This window comes from Xyrauchen texanus, chromosome 8 (genome assembly GCF_025860055.1).
Source record: "Xyrauchen texanus isolate HMW12.3.18 chromosome 8, RBS_HiC_50CHRs, whole genome shotgun sequence".
NCBI lineage: Eukaryota > Metazoa > Chordata > Actinopteri > Cypriniformes > Catostomidae > Xyrauchen > Xyrauchen texanus.
This window is the reverse complement of record NC_068283.1, coordinates 26203972-26223815: the sequence shown is the minus strand read 5'-3', so window position 1 is coordinate 26223815 and position 19844 is coordinate 26203972.

Genomic DNA, 19844 nt, shown 5'->3' with positions numbered 1-19844 from the left:
AACTGCAACCAAAAATTGTGGTTAAAAACTTAAAGTGGTGACCAGTTGCAGCAACTAAAATATAAGCTTTCTCTTCAGTCTGAGGTCTGGCATAAGCCTTTTTTCTTATTACATTCCATTTATTCCTAGAATAAAAAAATTAATTAAAAACAGAAAAGTTTTGACCTTTATCGAAGAAAAAATATTCAACATTCTGCACGTATTAATTGTGAGCGAATTGTGAAATATTTTAAATAAATAAAAAACACCTAAATTCTTGATGTTGAGGAAAAGGAAATTGAGATATTAGCAGTGATTCCCACAGGATTTTATGAGATTATTTTGTACATTTTAAAGTTAAATACTTCCATCTGGTGTAATTTTAGAGCAAAATTAAGAGGCTAGTGTTGTGCTCTTGTAAACAATTTTGTGTTCTTAAAGCTACAGTAGGCAACTTTGAAATAAGAAACAGCTCCCCCAATTCTTTCCCATATACATGATACTCTTCACCCCCAGCCAGGGTTTAATTGACAGAGCCAAGTCCGGCCTCGCCAAAAACGATTGGCTACAATTTTCTGGATTGACACTACCCGACCCACAATTTTTACTCAGAGCTAGAGTCTGTGGTGCTAACTAATCTCTGACAGGGCCTCATTTAACTTAGACACCATGTCTCTTCCTCATCTGGGGTTTGACATCTCTTAAAATATTTTTGTATGCTCATTCTGAAAAGCAGAGTAAAAACTAGGGATGTCAGTTTAAGCTTTTTATCTTTTAATGTTACCTCAGACTGCTAACGATAGCTAGCTATTGAAGCCATAAGTAGTGTAATGTTATGCCAATTAACCTAGTAACACATAACGTTAATTTACATTAATCATCATGATTGTAACTTCGGTAATAATATTATCTATTTGCTCTTGTACACTGATGATAAATTGTGTGTGGAGTAGTGTATAAATGCATTGGATACATTTAATGTTAGTTAACATGAATAACCTCAAAGATTACCTCCTCAACCAAATAATGTTAGACGGATCCAGGAATACTCCTGTGCAGATAACTGCGAGTGTGTGTGAGTGCGTTTACAGCAGCGGATGAGGAGCTGACTGGTGCGCGAGAGAGAGTGCAAAACACAACCTTTTATTTTATGTTATTATGAGACTGAGAAGTGCAAAAATATTTTAGATGTGAAGTGTAAAAATGTTTTCAGTTCATTATGAGACTGGCGGGCCGCCAGAGACTAGTCAATTAATGGGAAACACTGTATTAGATTAGATATTATTCTTATCAGCTTCCCATTAGGCAACTAATGAACCTTCCAAACTAATACATACAGTACATGTAAATATGTTACAGCCATTAAGCTACAGCACGGTACATATAGTTTTTGTAGATGAGTCTCCAGAGATGAATCAAGGCAACAGGCTCAGGGCATTTGTGGTAAAGTTTTAGAGATCATTATTTTTTGTTAAAAACATGCGTTTCATTTGAGGTAATAAAGAATATTGCCTTGAGGATGTATGTGTGTTCCACCAAATATTTGCTGTACATCGATAAGTTTATAAACTCATGCAGACAGCTCGAAATGTACTCTACACATGCACACCCTCTTCATTACATGCATCTGTTAAATACACACACTCATAATTCTGGCTCCACAGATGATGGAGAGCACAGATACCTGAAATAGTATGGTGGCAAACTAGAAGACCCAGTGACGACTGTGTGTTAATGGAAAATGTTGTGTGAAGATATGTGTGTTACAGTAAAATGATATGCTCTCTCCCTCACAGAGTAATCTCTCCAAACGTTTAGTCAAGCACAGACACATATATATACACACTCTCAATGCTGGAATCCCCCTGGAAGATATAGAACAGTAATTCAACTCCCCCTGGAGATGATGTCATGACACAGATGAAGGGGAGAAGAAAGTAGATCCACCCTAAATGCTAAACAAGTACAGAAATTGTGCCACAGACATTTATAAAAGTAATGATCCATCATCAAATTCACCTTTTCTCTGTCCACAGCAACAGCACAGAATCGTGGTTTAGAAAAGGGCTACTGTCCTTATGTACATACATTTTATATGGATTTCAGAATAAAATCAAAATATGCATTTATTGGCCAGGTATGATTGCTTTTATGAGGAATTTGACTTGACATTTTGGTGACACTGGAAAGACATTAAATAAGAAATGTAAGACATATAGGACAGAAGATGACATACATTCTCATGTACTTCAATACAAATGCATAAAAAATAGATATTGAGGTTGCAAAACAGTCTCATTGACAACTCGTAATAATCCGTACGAGATGGTGAAATCATAACATATTGTACAACAAAAAGTACGACTTATTCCTATAGAGATCAATTAATCAACAAACAGTATTTAAAATTGATAGAATACAGGCACTATATTTTTGCTAGCATCCTATACATCACTTTATTTTAGGAAAAGATATTACAGTGAATATGGAACAGTAGATTGAGTCTGACATTTCTTGAGTTAAACTCGGTCTCAAAATTTGAAGCACTTCCCCTTGTCACTGATCATGCTATGCAATTACTTCCTGGTTTCAGCCAACACAGGATGAGAATCCAGTTCTCCCATGCTGCTAACGCAACGTTTTACCAGTCGCACAACAAGAGAAGGTAAAAACCTTTGAACCGATACATAAATATCTGATGGGAGATGCCGCTTGTCAGTAGCTTGGCATAATGGGACTGATGTCAGGGTAATGTACGCTGACTTTCTGTGAGATCATGTTGACCCTTTCCGTATTGAATTATGCTAAATAAATAACTGCTTTGTGTTGATAACAACGCTTTCCCTTTCACATTCCAAACCGTGATGTTTGGTACACAAAAGTTACTTTTCTGTTAAAATTGTGTTTTGATTTAGGGTTTTGTGTAATGGGGTAGGTGTAGGTGTAGGAGTGGATTAGGGGTTACATTTAGGAAAAAAGCCTAACATTCAAATTTTTTTTCAATGGGAGTAAATCTGCCACCCAACTTTTTCTTACGATTTTGCCGTCTCATATGACTTGTCATATGACTGGGTCAGATAATGAGAAAAATAGAGCAGATTCCCTGGGAACTGAACCCATTAACTTGGGGGGAAAATGGCAAAATACCATTTGAGCTGCATGAACTCTATATTAACATTATTTTTAAAGGTCCTTGCAACATGGGATTGTGCAGGGACTCACCTCAATACCCACTTCTTCTCTAAACCAATCAGAGTTGCTCTTTTGTTTTTTATAGCTGACTTCTCCGAAATTCTCAGAGATTTGTTGTTATAATGTTGAAAGCTCCACAGTACTTTGATACAGATCTACGCAGAAGGTATTCATATCTGTCTGAAGATATTTGTGCAGAGTCTGTCATCACTTTCATTCTTCTTGTAGTAGATGACTTGATCCCTCAGGGGAGTCGGAAGAGATGTAGGTTACATAGAACAGATGTACCAGATTTGTTACTGGTAATATAGAGGTGTCTTATGACAAAAAAAAATTAATTCCAAATGGTAATGCTATGTACATGCTCTTGTTTTGTGTTAAAATCTGGATAGAAAGTTATGAATACCCTTGTGACATTTTTATTATTTTATATTTAAATGGCTTTCCTGACTCACCTTAAATTGCAATGCTCTCCCAACTCCCCCCTCTCTCTCTCTCTCTCTCTCTCTCTCTCTCTTTGCTCAGATGAATGCAGTGAATGCAGTGAGCCAATGGCCAAGTATAGAGCATTGCAATCTATGAATTTGGCTGGCTCAGGGACAGCTTATATCCTGTGTGTTTGTGTGCATGAGACGGCTGACTTGCCTAGGGGCTTGCTTTGTGAGCATGGTTCAAGTAGATGGCAATCCCTGTTTGGATTTTCTACTGAAAAAAGCAGAGGAAGGGATATGTGTGTGAAAAAAAATTACAAAAAAAACAACCAGACAATAGAGTAATAAAAAGTTTGAGATGGATTTGGAGAGGAGGTTAAAGTGTGCTTTCCATGATGGTTTCGTTAGATGTGAGAATTGTTTAGAGTCAGCTAATGTGGAAAATTCATTAAAACTGTAAATTCTTTATATATTTCTTTCATGTAGTCCAGTATAGACAAGCACAGAAATCTCAGGGAGAAGAAAAGGGGATTGTTGTATGCTAAGTTGAGAAACTGTGTTGTTTCCAAATTGTCTGCTGAACAAAACATTGTGGCATTTTGACCCAGGGCTAATAATGAAAACAACTACCAATGCCTTTCATTTGTGCAACACTGACACACCAGGCACTTAACCAAACAGCACTAGAGTAGCTGACATGACATCCTTTTGAGAAGGTGACCTGTCCTGCAGTGAAATGTTCAAGTAGCATTAGATCTGTGACAGTTGGCAGTAGATCATGTAGTTCCTGTAGTATGGTGCTAGCATGGTGCTAACAATGCCAAGGCAGAGATCTTTTATACTGACATAACAACCTCTGTGTTTTTACCATTGGAGAGCACGTACGGTTAACTACCATGTTCCGACAATAATGCCTCCTACACACTACACAACTTTCAAAGACATCGGATTGTGGTACTACTCATATAACACAACTGTCTGTCTTGTCATATAAGTCATAGCGTTTTCAAATTACACAAGGAATCGGCGACATGGGTGAACACATTACAAGACATTTCACTGTTGACGAATCCCCGACAGCTCTGCCTGGACTCCAAAGAAGTGATACGAGATAGAAAACAAATGCATGATCACATGTTATGCATTTCAGAATATTATGTGTATGTTTTTAATCGCCTAAAGGCATCATATATTTTATTGGTTACATTATGAAAAAGTATCTGAAAAAGTTTACCTGACTGTCCAAGAGAATTGCCAATTTCTCTCCAACTCTTCTCTTTCTCCTCCCAGTTGTGGTATAGTTCTGATGAAACATCAAATCAAACATCAAATCAAATTTTTCCTCCATTGCTTCGGTCCAATGTGACTTTCTCGATACCACAGCCTGTTGCAGGTACATCTGGACTCACACTGAAACTTCCCGTGCCCCTTCTTGCTCTCTCTTTGGCTGTAGGTCAACGCTGCAGTTGTATTCAGTCAAAACATATTTCACATTGGGCGATTGTCTCCGATCATTTCTTTGATAATTCATACATTGCGATCGTCGCTCACAGGAGCGAGCTCTGATTTGACTACAATTTCGGGCTTTTTTCGGCGATCACCACAAAACTGTCGGCGAGCAAATATCTGGCTTAAAATCGTGTAGTATAAACTCTGCATTAGTAACTTACAAGGTCATAGTTTGGTTCCCAGGGTCAGGGAACACTCATAGTAAAAATTTTAAATATTGAATGCACTGTAGATCACTTTGGTGACTGCCATTTGTGAAAAGAGATTTATTTAAAATTAATTTTCTTCATTCTTATTCTGAAGAGCTTTTTATTTGACAAATATTTGTGTACAAATTTCTCTTGCTGAGAGAATAGAGTCATCAGTATCTTTGGTCCATTTTCCTGGAAGAGAAAATATTATGACTGTGTATTTCTGCTAAAAAGTCTATTTAGTAAATGGCTTAATAAAGATGGCTTTAAGCTAAAAAAAAACAAAAAGGAATAATGTCTATAAAAATCAATGATTTCATGGAGATTTTAATTTCAAAATGATATTACTGTGACAAAAGTCTTCTGATTTAGCTCTTCATGCTGTAGAAGTAGAGGCATATTGAGAGAATTGGCTTCATGTACTTGACAAAATCTTGATGGATTACAGTGTAAGAGTTTCAGCTCTAGTGTCAGTACTAATCTCCACTCTTCCCAGAATGTCTTTACCTTCAGTCCAAGCTTATGTTAAAGAAACATGCAGATCAAAGCATTTTCACAGCACATCTGATGTATGTCACTATTGTCACGTTCAGTCTGCACCTTTTATCAGGACTCTTATTTTGAAGTTCTCTCCCTCACTACGTTTCCCATAAGCCACTGCCCTGATCACTCCTTTATTGTCCCCACCTGTTTGTCATTCCCTCGTCTAATCCTTTGTGTATATATACCCTTCAGTTTCTCCTAGTTTCTGTCAGTCCTTAAAGTGTTATGTTTAGAGTGTTTGCTCCTACTCCAGTGTTTGCTCCTACTCCAGTGTTTGCTCCTACTCCAGTGTTTGCTCCTACTCCAGTGTTTGCTCCTACTCCAGTGTTTGCCATTAAAGAACTTAAAGTTCCTTCTCCTGCATCTCCTCTTGACTCTCCAGCACACCAAGCGTTACAGAAGGACTGACCCAGTACTATGGGTTTATCTGCTGTGCAAATCCTCCTCCTCGAACAAGGAGATCGTCCAGTCGAGGATCACGTGTGTGAGTTTCTCCATCTAGCGAATTTTTTGCACTATGAGGACAACTCTTTAGTATGTTTCTTCAGAGCTGGTCTGAATAGTGCACTGAAGGAGCAGATGCCTCCGGCGGGTCCTCACTGGACGCTCTGCAACTTTGTGGAGATGGCTCAAACTCAGCGGCTCACCTTTTACTGTGGGTGTGGAGGATGAGGACTTGGGATCTCCTCCCACAGTGGACCTTGTCAAGCCTTCCACGGGCCTGTAGCCTCGACTGTCCACGTAACCACGCTCCCTGTTGGCCAAAGGAGAAGTAGAAGGAAGAGGGCACCTTCCCCCCAGTTTCTGCCAGTTCCACCTTCTGCGGCTCCGCCCCCAGAGTCCTCCATGGCTCTGCCTTCTGCGGCTCCGCCTCCAGAGTCCTCCATGGCTCTGCCTTCTGCGGCTCCGCCCCCAGAGTCCTCCATGGCTCTGCCTTCTGCGTCTCCGCCCCCAGAGTCCTCCATGGCTCTGCCTTCTGCGGCTCCGCCCCCAGAGTCCTCCATGGCTCTGCCTTCTGCGTCTCCGCCCCCAGAGTCCTCCATGGCTCTGCCTTCTGCGGCTCCGCCCCCAGAGTCCTCCATGGCTCTGCCTTCTGCGTCTCCGCCCCCAGAGTCCTCCATGGCTCCGCCTCCCACGGCTTCTCCTGTCCTGTGACCATCTCTCAGGCCTCCAGAACCTGTCCCTGCCCTGCGGCCGGCTATCAGGCCCCCTGAACCTGTCCCTGTCCTTCGGCCGCCTCCCAGGCCCCCTGAACCTGTCCCTGTCCTTCGGCCGCCTCCCAGGCCCCCTGAACCTGTCCCTGTCCTGCGGCCACCTCCCAGGCCACCTGATCAGTCCCTGTCCTGTGGCCGCCTCCCAGGCCCCAATCATCCTCCTGGGATCATTCTTCCCCATTTCCTCACCCTCATCTGTCTTGGGGCGCCAGGAGTCACCCATTTAAAGAGGGGGGGTAATGTCACTTTCAGTCTGCACCTTTTTCCAGGACTCTTATTCTGAAGTTCTCTCCCTCACTAAGTTTCCCATAAGTCACTGCCCTGATCACTCCTTTATTGTCCCCACCTGTTTGTCATTCCCTCGTCTAATCCTTTGTGTATGTATACCCTTCAGTTTCTCCTAGTTTCTGTCAGTCCTTAAAGTGTTATGTTTAGAGTGTGATGAACTCCAGTGTTTGCTCCTACTCCAGTGTTTGCTATTAAAGAACTTAAAGTTCCTTCTCCTGCGTCTCCTCTTGACTCTCCAGCACACCAAGCGTTACAACTATGTTGTTGCAGCTTTTTAATGTAGATGTTTTTAAACATGTAATGCTAAGTTGCATCGTGAATGTACGATAGAGATAGAGCAGACATAGCAAAGGGGAAAACTGGACAAAATAACTTTTATCAACTTACGTTATAGAAGAAGGCAATGTTGGGTTTAGATCTTCTGATTTGATTATATGTAAATATAAAGTAGATTGTGTTCCTGTGTCCACTTACATCTGTGAGAATTACTTCATGTGTGGAATCATTGAGGTGTGTGCGGGTGGGTGGTTTATGAGGACATTTTTTTTTAGGCTGCAAACTGGTATTTACAAGGGTATTATGCTATAAATGTGTTTTATGAGGAAATTTCTAGTGTCTCCATAATTCAAATCACTTAAACACTAAAAAAATGTTTTTTTGAAAATGTATTAATCTGCTGAAAGTTTTTTTGTGAGGGTTAGGTTTAGGGGTAGGGTTATTGGATATAATCTATAGTTAGTACAGTATAAACATCATTATGTCTATGGAGAGTCCTCATAAGGCTAGCTGCACCAATGTGTGTGTGTGTGTGTGTGTGTGTGTGTGTGTGCACGTGTGTGTGTGTGTGGGGGCATGTTATTGTGGTTTACAAGGACAATATTTTAGGTTACAAACTGGTAATTACAAGGGTATTATGCTATAAATGTAGTTTATGAGGACATTTCTAGTGTCCCATAATTTAAATAGCTTAAAAAAACATATTAAACGATGTTTTATTGAAAATGAAAAAATGCAGAAATGTTTTTGTGAGGGTTAGGTTTAGGGGTTGTGTTAAGTTTAGGGGATAGAATCTATAGTTTGTACAGTATAAAAATCATTATGTCTATGGAAAGTCCTCTTAATGATAGGTAGACCAACATCATGTCTCAAAATACACCTGACTCTGCGGGTGGATTTACCAAAGGGAAGTCTTGTGTGTATGCATTTGTGTGGCAATAGCATCTTCTGCTACCAACTGCTGTTGAGAAAAGTGACGACAGCTGTGTTATGACTCTGTGTCAATGTGTGAAGGCTATTTACAGATCAGGACACCCAGCAAGGATAATGATGGCCTTCTGTGTGAGTGTGCAAGTCTGTGAGATGAAGATGGAGACTGACAACAGATTGAGAAATGGAGATCTGGAGATGATCAGCAGATTTTAGTGAGTTCACCATGGTGATTAAAGTAAGTGCTGGATAACAACAGTGTAAAAATGACAGTCAGTTGCAAAAACTTCTAACATTCTTCTACACCTCTTAATTAAGAAACAGCATTATTGCAAGTATGACATATCCTTTTAAATACAGCACTTTAACAAAATAAGTAAATATTGAGTATTTTATTTTAAATACAATATGGCCAGGTTTTCTTGTTTGCTCCGCTAATGAAAATAGTTTCAAACGCAGCCAAAGTAGGATCAACCATATTGTATCACCGTGTCAGGTGTGGGAGTAGACAGGCGAGGACTCAAGAGCAGATTAAATGATGGGCTTTTATTAGATCCAAAAATAAACAAAAATACAAGAGAAACCACCCCGTAGGTGGAAAACTATGTTCCACAGACACAGGAACTTGGTGGCAGGTCTGGAGAAGGGGAGCCTTGAGGTCTGTGCTAAAAACAGGAATCTCCAGTGGCACAGACAGACAGACAGACAGTCAGACCGAACACCTATACAGGGAAAACTTCCACAATGAACTGGCATGGGACAGAAAAACAGGGAGGTTAAATATGGAAGGAAATGAGGAGGGTAATGGAAGAAGGCAGGTGAGGAAACTAAACTGGTGACAAGGGGGCTGGGGTGGCACTCATGACTGAACTGACACGAGTGCACATGACAATGAGAAAACACAAAGCCAAGTGCACTCACTCAACAAATGACAAGACACAAGAACACATGGCAATGAAAACCAAACAAAGCCACATGTTCACAAAACATGACACAAAACATGTGTCAGAATTCCAACAGAAGTGGCTGAACCCTGACACATGAGCAACACACAGACACAGCCTGTCTGGAATATAGAGAAGTAGATTTATACAATGAACTGTCCCAGTGCTGTTATAAGAAATATCAGAAATTTAGGAACGTTGCTCGTCCAATCAGATTAGAGGACCGGAAATAACTGTTGTTTAAAAAGAATCATTAAGGTTTGCATTATTTTATCCCATCTCAAACTCAATCCTATGTAAATAACTGAACAGCAAGTTGATAATTTTGTTAATTATTGTGTCATAAATTTGATATTTTTTCGAACTATTACTTTAAGCATTGGCAGTGACTCATTATATACAGTAATGTTAAGTGTAAGACATTGTTTATGCAAAATGCATGCATTTGCTACTAATCTATGACAAATATGCAAAAAGACAATGACTAACTTCGATACCTTTGTAAAATCTATTGATCCACGTATTGTTCATAGTACTTAGTCTATAGAAATCTTAAATCAACTATTTTAAATAGCTTTATAATTAGTAGTTTATGCATAACAAAAGTTTTTCAGTTTGAATCAAATTTATGCTTTCACTTCATTTTAAAAAGTCCTACATAGTGCCAAATTATTTTTTTTTAAGTAGAAAATATTCCATGTAGTTTCTCAGTTAATATGGGATAGTAAAAAAGCATAAATAATTCTAAGAGAACTAGCAAAATACTGTTTAAAATACTTTACTTTTAGATGAAGCTTAGCATGTTGCCAAGCATGTGAACTTTCCAAAAGTACTTCATGTCGCAACCCAAATGTCAGATATTTTCTTTCTTTCTAAGCTTATGCATACAAATACTATACATTTTCCTGAATGGTGTGACCATAAATGTTTGTTGTTTTACTTGTTGTCCTCTTTGTATAAGTTGTGGTAATGGTACTCCCCTGCACAAACAATAAAAGTTACTTGTGAAAGCTAGATAGGATTTAGATAGATTTAAAGAGTTTTTGGATCATTCCGCTGACAAAACATTGAAAAATATCTTTCCAAGGTCATTCAGTAGACAAAAAAACTCTAGACAACATGAGTTTTGGAAAATCATATGGGATCTAGGAGCTTTATCCAGCTTTGTACCATTTGTAGAAAGTCTATCCCTCACAGCCTCATTTTCATTCCCATTTAAAATCAAAGATGGCACTACTGTGATTAAAGTCTATAGACTGGCACAAGCTATCCTGGGGTGGAGGCTTTGGCTTTGGGTGGAGCTGTAATGCGAGTTCTGGGTCTGCAGGCCGGCAACCTTCAGGTAATGAGTTACGACTCTGGCTCCTGACAGGTTGCTTTGCATCAGGACTTTAATAGAGGCCTTTAAAATGGTTCATCCTAAGGAATTTACAATCCTGCTCCCACCCACACACACTCACTGAGAGGAGAGTATGAGAGTGGGTGAGACAAGGTGGCTAGCATACCGCCACATTGTCTCGACAGAGACTGGAGCGGAAATATATTGCTGGAGGCAAAATGACAGCAGTGATAGCATACTGTTTGCATGTCTGTTTGAGTGTGTTTGTGATTTTTACCGCTAGAGAGAGTAGACGTTGTTGTCTGTCTGTGTGTGTGTGTGTGTGTGTGTGTGTGTGTGTGTGTGTGTGTGTGTGTGTGTGTGTGTGTGTGTGTGAGCGTGTATTTATCACTTTGTGGGGACCAAATGTCCCCATAAGGATAGTAAAACCTGAAATTTTTGACCTTGTGGGGACATTTTGTTGGTCCCCATGAGGAAAACAGCTTATAAATCATACTAAATTATGTTTTTTGAAAAGGTAAAAATGCAGAAAGTTTTCTGTGAGGTTTAGGTTTAGGGGTAGGGTTAGGTTTAGGTTTAGGGGATAGAATATAAAGTTTGTACAGTATAAAAACCATTATGTCTATGGAAAGTCCCCATAAAACATGGATGTGTGTGTGTGTGTGTGTGTGTGTGTGTGTGTGTGTGTGTGTGTGTGTAAAGCTGATGTGCTTTACATTTGCTCTGTAATTTCTCCCTCCCAGTGTAATCACTTCCATCTGGGACCTGCCCAGAGAAAGAGGCCCCAGATTGTAGGTGAGGGTAACATACACACACGCAGAGGCTTACAGTATGACTCTCTACTCACAGATCGCTGAAATGTAAAACACATTTATTCAGACTGCATGATTAAATGAAAGCTCATATTTTAGTTATTGGAAAAGCATGAAAAGACATGAGGATATAAGTTACAAATAGAAGAGGGAGAAAGTACTTTAAAGCATAAAGCAAGTTCATGTACAGGAATTGAGCACAGGAAGAAAAAATCCTAGCAACCCCTCGAAGATATTTGTGGAAAGATTGCAGAAAACATGTCAAATGACCTGAACTTCCTCTCCTACTGTACTTACAGTAGAGTTAACAGCAACATAATGCCATCTGCTGGACACTGTCATTACATACCTGCTTCTCTCTGCAGGCTTAGTTGTGACTCACAGAGTTGAGGGAGGTGCCTGACCTTTCATTATGTCTCAGGAAGTTCACATTCTTCTGCTATTTATTAGAGAAAAGATGTTTTGGATCAGGGTTGAATCCATGTGCTGTGTATCAGTTTGGCATGTCTGTTTAATACAGTATTAAGAAATTAAATCTGAGTGAGCACTTTTTCATTCCACAACATCTTTGATCAAGTTGCTAAATACACAGGCTGCACACAGGTTAATAACTCCTGAAGACTAGGTAGCACAGGAACAGTATATGGCACCCACTTTAAAGGGACTGGTTACTGACTACTTAGAGGTTTTATCATGAAATAAATAAATAATAAAATGAAATAGTTAATAGTAAAGAAACAACATGTAGCTCCACAACTACATTAGTACATGTAAATGTGGACTCAGTAATGTTTTGTTTGTGCTGGCAGTCATCTTAGAATGATCCTGACACCTAGTGGTGCAGCTGAATAAAAGCAATAGTTTTTGGTAACTTTGCCTTTGGTGAAGAAATGTGCTATTTGCAGTCAGTTATTCCTTTTCTTCACCTGCCATATTGGGTGTTCAAATTTCTTCCATTCATTTCAATGCAAGTGGTCTCTCTCAGCTAAACTGTCTCTGAAAGCATTCAGCTGGTCATGTGATCTCAACATGAAGGCCCACATCAGGCAGCCCTTAGGCCACTGATATGACTGTAGACTAGTCTACATCTCACGTGAGTCTACATCATTAAAAAATTCCCATCAAAATTAAGAATCAAAAATACAATTAATATTTTTAGGGGTAAAAGTCACATGACCCTGAAGCTGCGAAACAAAATATAAACATTGATAAAGCCACAATAGCAAAAATTGATTGATAGCAAATATTATATTATATTTAACACTACAAATAAGACAACATACAGCACTTTCACAAAATACCTGAAGATGCAGAGAATTCAGATAGATTTGTTTCCTTTTTAAATGTGCAAACAAGGCGAGCCCAAAGGAACACATCACTTTATTAATTTCGATTTCATGCATGCACCTACAAAGTCAATAAAAGCTGCAAGAGAGACAATGATGCCCACAACAATGAGCACACAGGTGCATGCTAGATAGTTGTAATGGTATGTGAACTTTACTTTGAATTAATGAGTACTTTGAATTTTAATCCAGGTAATCCCTACAAAGGGTCCCTACATTATGAACAGTACAGGTCTGAATTTTGGACAAAGGATTCAGAGTCTCAGAGAATAAAGATTGCACACATTCATATGCACGTACACAAATTATCAGATCATCTGGCTACATGCACTACAACTGACACAGTGCTATATCATCACATACATTCATACATACATACAAATGATCTTAGATGGTATTAAATAAATAGTACAAGTCGTAATTTACTCACCCTCATGATCTTTCCAAATTGTAAAAGGATGTTTTTTTTTTTAATGAATACTACGGTCTGTTTAATTATTATTTTTAAACAATATGGTACTGGATAATGCCTAATTTTAAAGCTTGAAAAAGGACCCAAAATATCATCAAAGTAGTCCATTCAAATCTTGGTAAACAATAGATTTTGGTGAGAAACCACCTGAAACCCTTTTCAGTTAAAATCTTGACATCTGTTGCTTGTTCATGAGTAGCCTACTATGAGAGAAGTTTGCTTTTTCATTCATTTTATACAACTCAATTCACATAATCTTTTGGACTTGTTAGGAAATGTTCAATGTAATTTAGGTTATCTTGCTTCCCTCTGAAAATGACCTTGAACTATTGAAGTTAAATTTACTGTAAGCACACACATAGCCCTTTTCCACCAACATTGCGATGGTTCTCTTGCCGAGCCTGTGCTCCACTGGAGCCTTTTGTAATTCAGCTGCGCTTTTCCACTGACCTGAGAGCCGAAAGGTGACGTAATGGGTTACAGTCTACATGGTAGTTTCACATGACAACCTCAAAGATAAACAAACATGGTGTGTCTCAGTGTGTTTGTATACAGGTTTTCCTCTTGTTTTTGAGGACATATTTAAACATACAGATTAATGCAATCCATCGTTATTACATTGCTCAACAAGATTGCCAGAGACAACATCTACGCTAAAGATAACAGGTAATGTAATTACACTATATGGTTTGATCTATGGCTTATCTTGCTAAGTTCTGTAAACTGTTACAGTGGAATCATTATTAACATTGGTGTAGCAGATGGTTGTATTTGGATTTTTGCCATAGCATATTAGATTATTGATTGAGAATCCCCTAGTTTTACTTAACAGATAGCTGCAATCTTCCAGACTTAGTGAGTAGCCCGTCAAATTCCCCTTACAGAACAAAAAACTGCACAAAATATGATGACAACAATGTAAGAAAAGCTAACAAAGTTGGCAAATATAACTACTTACTGAGATCAGCTGCAAAGGACTCCGGCAGTTCACTGTTTATCACGAGTGTTACTGGCATGAATTCAATGTAAGTTAGCAGGCTGGTCGGTGTCTGGATCCAAAACATTGTCGCTCCGTCCACTGTCGTTTTGCTTATGTCCTTCATATGGTCCCTGTACTCCCTTAAGCATTTTTCAATTTGATTATGATTTGGTCAACTGTTGGAGCAGAGTGCATCATTTCATGCTGTATCTTCATTCTCGTAGAGTATTTTCTTTCCTTTGCGATCTCTCTAGTTTATCTCGGATCTTCGTTAATACCATATCGCAAGCAGAGTAATCTTTTCGTCATGTTACCTGAATGCTTTTGATGTCTGATAATTCTGTGTTTTTTTTTATTGTTGTTATAGAGCGAAGAAGTACTCCTTGCTGCAGACAGTAGCTACTGTTGTTGTTTGGGAAAACTTTACCATGGTGACAGAACATTATCCTGCCCTCCTTATCCTGATGTAATCAGTTCCTTCGTAGAGACCATCAAGCTTTTGGGGCCAGCGGAACGAGGTTTTCAGCCCCGGAACGGCCTTTTCTGCAGTGGAAATGCGTGGAACAGTTCAAGAATTCGCACCGGCCCAGGAACCTGAACCATGTTGGTGGAAAAGGGCTAACAATGTGTCAGTTTTACTATGTTATTCCTCATTCTTTCCACTAGAGTGTGCAAACATCTCACTCAAATATAGTGAAAAATTCACTGATTGTTAGTTTGGATAATGACAACTTTACAATGGAATAGCAACATTTCCAGATTAAAATAGCTGAGGGTGCTTCTGAAAATAGTGGGGGTGCTTTGCATAAAGTGAAGCAACATTTTGGGGGAATGCAACAAAATCACATAATTCACATGATTACTTCAATTCATATTTTTCAAAGATTCAATGCCATTAACTTTGCAAGCTTTGGCAAATCTAATAAAAAGTTTTAGACTAGTGCTTCCAAGGCTCTCATTGTAGCAGTGTGGTAACTTTTAAACAAAACGTTGTTACCCGATGAACTGATAACGCTTGTGTCTCACAAGAGTTGCCTAAAGCATAACAGCCAGTCAGAATGTATTTTCTTGCAAAGTGAATTATACTTGCAAGTGAATGGTCTGTGGGCATTCCATAGGCAAGCTGTATAAGATTACCTTTAGCATTGAGTAAATTAAAATGTCCTTGAAACTTCTTTGTCTTAATTGTGATGTTTGGTGTTTTACAAGTATAGCAACTACAATATATGGGAGAGCAAAATACATTATCAATCACCTTTTAATTAAACCCATATCCATAGTATATTTTGATATATTAATTACATATTTTATAACTACTATTATACAGGTTAAGAGAAATGATGTGAGTATCTGATGGACTGAACTCCAGGAAAGTGTCACTGACAGAGAATGCTTGCAGGTCCCCAACCCTCTTGATGGAAGCAAGCACTATCAGGAGGGCCGTCTTCAAGGAGAGGGCCTGGAGCTCAACTGAGTCAACCGGCTCGAAGGTGGGACTCTGAAGGCCGAAAAGACCACCAAGAGATCCCAGGAGGGGAACAGGCTTGGCCGGGGAGGATTCAGCCTCTAAGGAACCTGATAATCAAGTCGTGCTTGCCCAAAGACTTGCCGTCCACTGCGTCGTGATGGGCTGTGATAGCGGCTACATACACCTTCAAGGTGGAGGGGGACAGCCTCCCCTCTAACCTCTTTTGCAGGAATGAAAGCACTGACCGAACTGCGCATCTCTGCGGGTCTTCAGACCGGGAAGAACACCAATATGCGAACAAGCGCCACTTTAGGGTGTAAAGCTGCCTGGTAGAGGGAGCTCTGGCTTGGTTGATCGTGTCTACGACGGCAGGTGGTATGTCACACAGATCTTCCACGTCCCGTCCAGGGGCCAGACGTGGAGGTTCCAGAGGTCTAGGTGTGGATGCCAGAGGGTGCCCTGTCCCCTGACTTGTTCCTCGTCCTCCCTAATCTTGCACAGCAACAGTGCAAGAAGGCTCACTGGGTGAAATGCGTACTTGCGCATCCGGTGGTGCCAGCTGTGTGCCAACTCGTCTGTCCCGAGAGGGGCCTCTGTCAGAGAGTACCAGAGCAGGCAGTGGGAATTGTCTTGTGAGGCAAAGAGATCTACCTGTGCCATGCCGAACCGGTCCCAAATCAGCTGGACCGCCTAGGGGTGGTGCCTCTACTCTCCGCCGGGCGAAACCTGTCGCAACAGCACGTCCGCTGCCGTGTTGAGGTCGCCCGGGATATGAGTGGAGTGCAGCGACCTGAGTCCAAAGGAGTAGATGGCGGGCAAGTTGTGACTTATGACATGTCGAGAGCACACGCCGCCATGGCGATTTATGTACACTACTGTCGCGGTGCTGTCTGAACAGATCAAGACATGCTTGCCCCGAATCAGTGGGAGAAACCTCCGCAGGGCAAGGAATACAGCCAGCAACTCTAGGCAGTTGATGTGCCAATGCAGCCGGGGACCTATCCAGGGCCTCGGTCAGGGAGTATCCAGGTGCCAGCGGCTGCGTGCCCATTGAACACGGTGCACCAACCCCGTTGAGAGGCATCTGTGGTGACCACGACACATCTGGACTTCTGCTGTTGGGGGACTCCAGTCCGCAAAAAACAGAAGTCTGTCCAAGTGTTGAAAGTCTGACGGCAGGAAGGGGTGATTAACACACAATATGTGAGGTGAGCCGCACTAACCTCGAGCCTGGATGGAAGCCACAACTACAAACGCTGCCTCAGTGTGATCGCTATCCAGGCACAAGAAGCAGCGTCTATGACTGTCAGTCTTGGAGAGATTTCGACCGAATCCAGGAACCACACAGAGGCGGAAAGACATCTTTAAAAATACATGTACTGAAAAGGATGTTCAATGCCTGCTGTGTATTGCTCTTTTGTGAGTAAAAATGAAACTCTTTTACAGAAAATAATCTCTTTTAGGAGAAAACACTCTTTTAGACAGAAGCGCTGTCAAAGCACCCAGGGGCGTGGCCTGCACAGCGTGCAGAGAGGGAGAAAGCCGCTGGTAATGCGCCGTAGATGCAACAGCAGTGCTTTGCCAACAGAGGTGAGTGGAACAGTAGTGAACTTCAGCTTGCTGCTGCACAACCGCTTGGCTCTGAAGAAAAAATCTGACTGACAGACGCATGCCCGCTTCCCTTTATACCAGTGGGGATTTCTTTACGACTGCAAGGGAAGCTCAGCTTCCCCTATAATATCAAAAAAATAATGGTCAAATATGTACTATTGTGTAAACAATTTATTGACTAAAAATGCGTTAGAACACGTTCATCTCGAAGACGAGTTCGTTCAGAATCAGCTACATTACATATAGCAGGTCGGCTGACTCGATTTACTTCTCATACATTCCCGTAGCGTCAGTGCATTTCCCTGTTGAAGCCGAGCGTCCATTGACTTCAATGGGGCTGCTCTGAACAGTTTTTTTCAGTGCTCCGAAAATAGACGGTCATTGGATAAATGCTGCGATTATGTCCCGCCCACGGACACTCAGCGTCTCTGGGGGTGAATGAGGAGTGGGCTGGCCCGGACTCCGGGCTTCCGCGTGATGATTGGAGGATCTGTCGAAAGACTGCATCTCCTTTTGATTGACAGCAAATCTGTACTATAAGAAGTCACTGAAGCTATTTCGCGCTCAGTCCCATCGTGGATTTCTCAAGTGTAGTCTAAAGACAAACTGCTGCAACCTATTTCTTTATATTTGTTTGGCGAAATTGCTAGTCAATTTGCATAATACATTTCACACAATTATACACCACATTCCTTGTTTCAGTTTTACCAAGTTTAATATATTTTGTTTTAGAGCGTTCGTTCGTTCGTTCGTTCATTCATTCATTCATACAGTAGGCTAGGCTAGCGTCGTACGGGTGAAACTGCGCACGATGGCAGACGGTGCTAATATTGTCGACCTGATTTTGGCGAAGCCATTTGAAAGTCTTCCTTACGAGGAAAAAATTAGAATTAAACAGCAGGGCAGATCAACACCTAAGATTGATTTAGTGCAAAAAATAGGGTAAATAAGTTTATAATGTAGGCCGAAAATGAGCTTCCCCTCTTTGAAAGACCAGCAGCCGCCACTGCTTTATACGCTTATGTCCGGGGGCGGTACATGCAAATTCTGTCTGCCAATTTCTCATAGGCCTTTTCTCAAGTTCAGAGGTACATAAGGCTCTCAAGAAAGACCCCTTGTGTCACTACATTCGACACAACGTCGAGTGAGTGACAGAAGGGGAACCCCATATCTGTCGACCACTTATATATAAGACTAATTGCACTAATTCTAGTCCTAATACATTGAATCATTGTGCATGTTTTTATTGCAATGCTCTTAATAGGCATCACATTTGCAGATTTTCCAGTATTCAATATTCCATATTCAACTGAGGGTGCTCCGATGTTCATTTGAGTGTACTCGGCACACTCAAGCACCCATGTAGAGCAACGCCTGCACATGAAATCCATCTTTATTAGCACTCATGTCATGAAACATTCAAATAATTAGTTAATTTGATCTATTAATATATGATGCGTGTTCCAGTGTTATATTGTTTCGATTTTTTTTATTTATAATAATGCTATTGATGATTATGATTATTATTATTGTTTAATTATTTCGAATTACTTTGTTTGCTCATATACTTTTGGAGAAAAAAGTTTAGTATTTTCCAGGGCTTTTTTTTTTTTTTTACTACTATTTCAACCACATTCTATAATCCTAAAGTAACAGAAATCCTCCACCAACTGTGATTTAGAAGTCAAATGTTTAATTGTCTGCAACAGCTGATTTTTGTTTTTTGTTTCCAGACATTCATGAATTGTTTTTCCAGGATCTTCCTGTCCACATTCCAACCATAACAACATTTACACACAGATGTGTTGTTAATGAATCCCTTGATGGGCTGATTGTTCTTGACTACCTCTTTAAATAGTTATCAAACTGTAATTTGTCAAAATTACCTTATAAAGAATATTATCTAAAGATTATAGAAAAATTTATTATTATCTTTTTTTGTCTATTAATCAAATTACACATACAGTAATGGTGTTTTCCTGCATTATTGATTCTACATGAGCCAGTTTCCATTTTCAAGGTCTTTAGCTGGATGTTAGGTTATCTCTTCAGACTGGCATGTCCAAAGCAAACAGCTCCTCTCTGCACATCACTGCACACACACAAAAAGATGAGACCATGAATCGTGTTCTGCTTACCTGTCTGATTTGCACATTAATTATTTTTCATTGCACTCTTAGCAAAATGTTTTGGTAACACAAATGCAATTCCTGCTGTTTAAATACATAAAAAGCCTTATTCTTTAGCATCCTAGAATTCTTTAGCCCAACATGCCATCAGTGTTACAACTACACTAAAAAGTGGTAGGCCTAACCTGCAA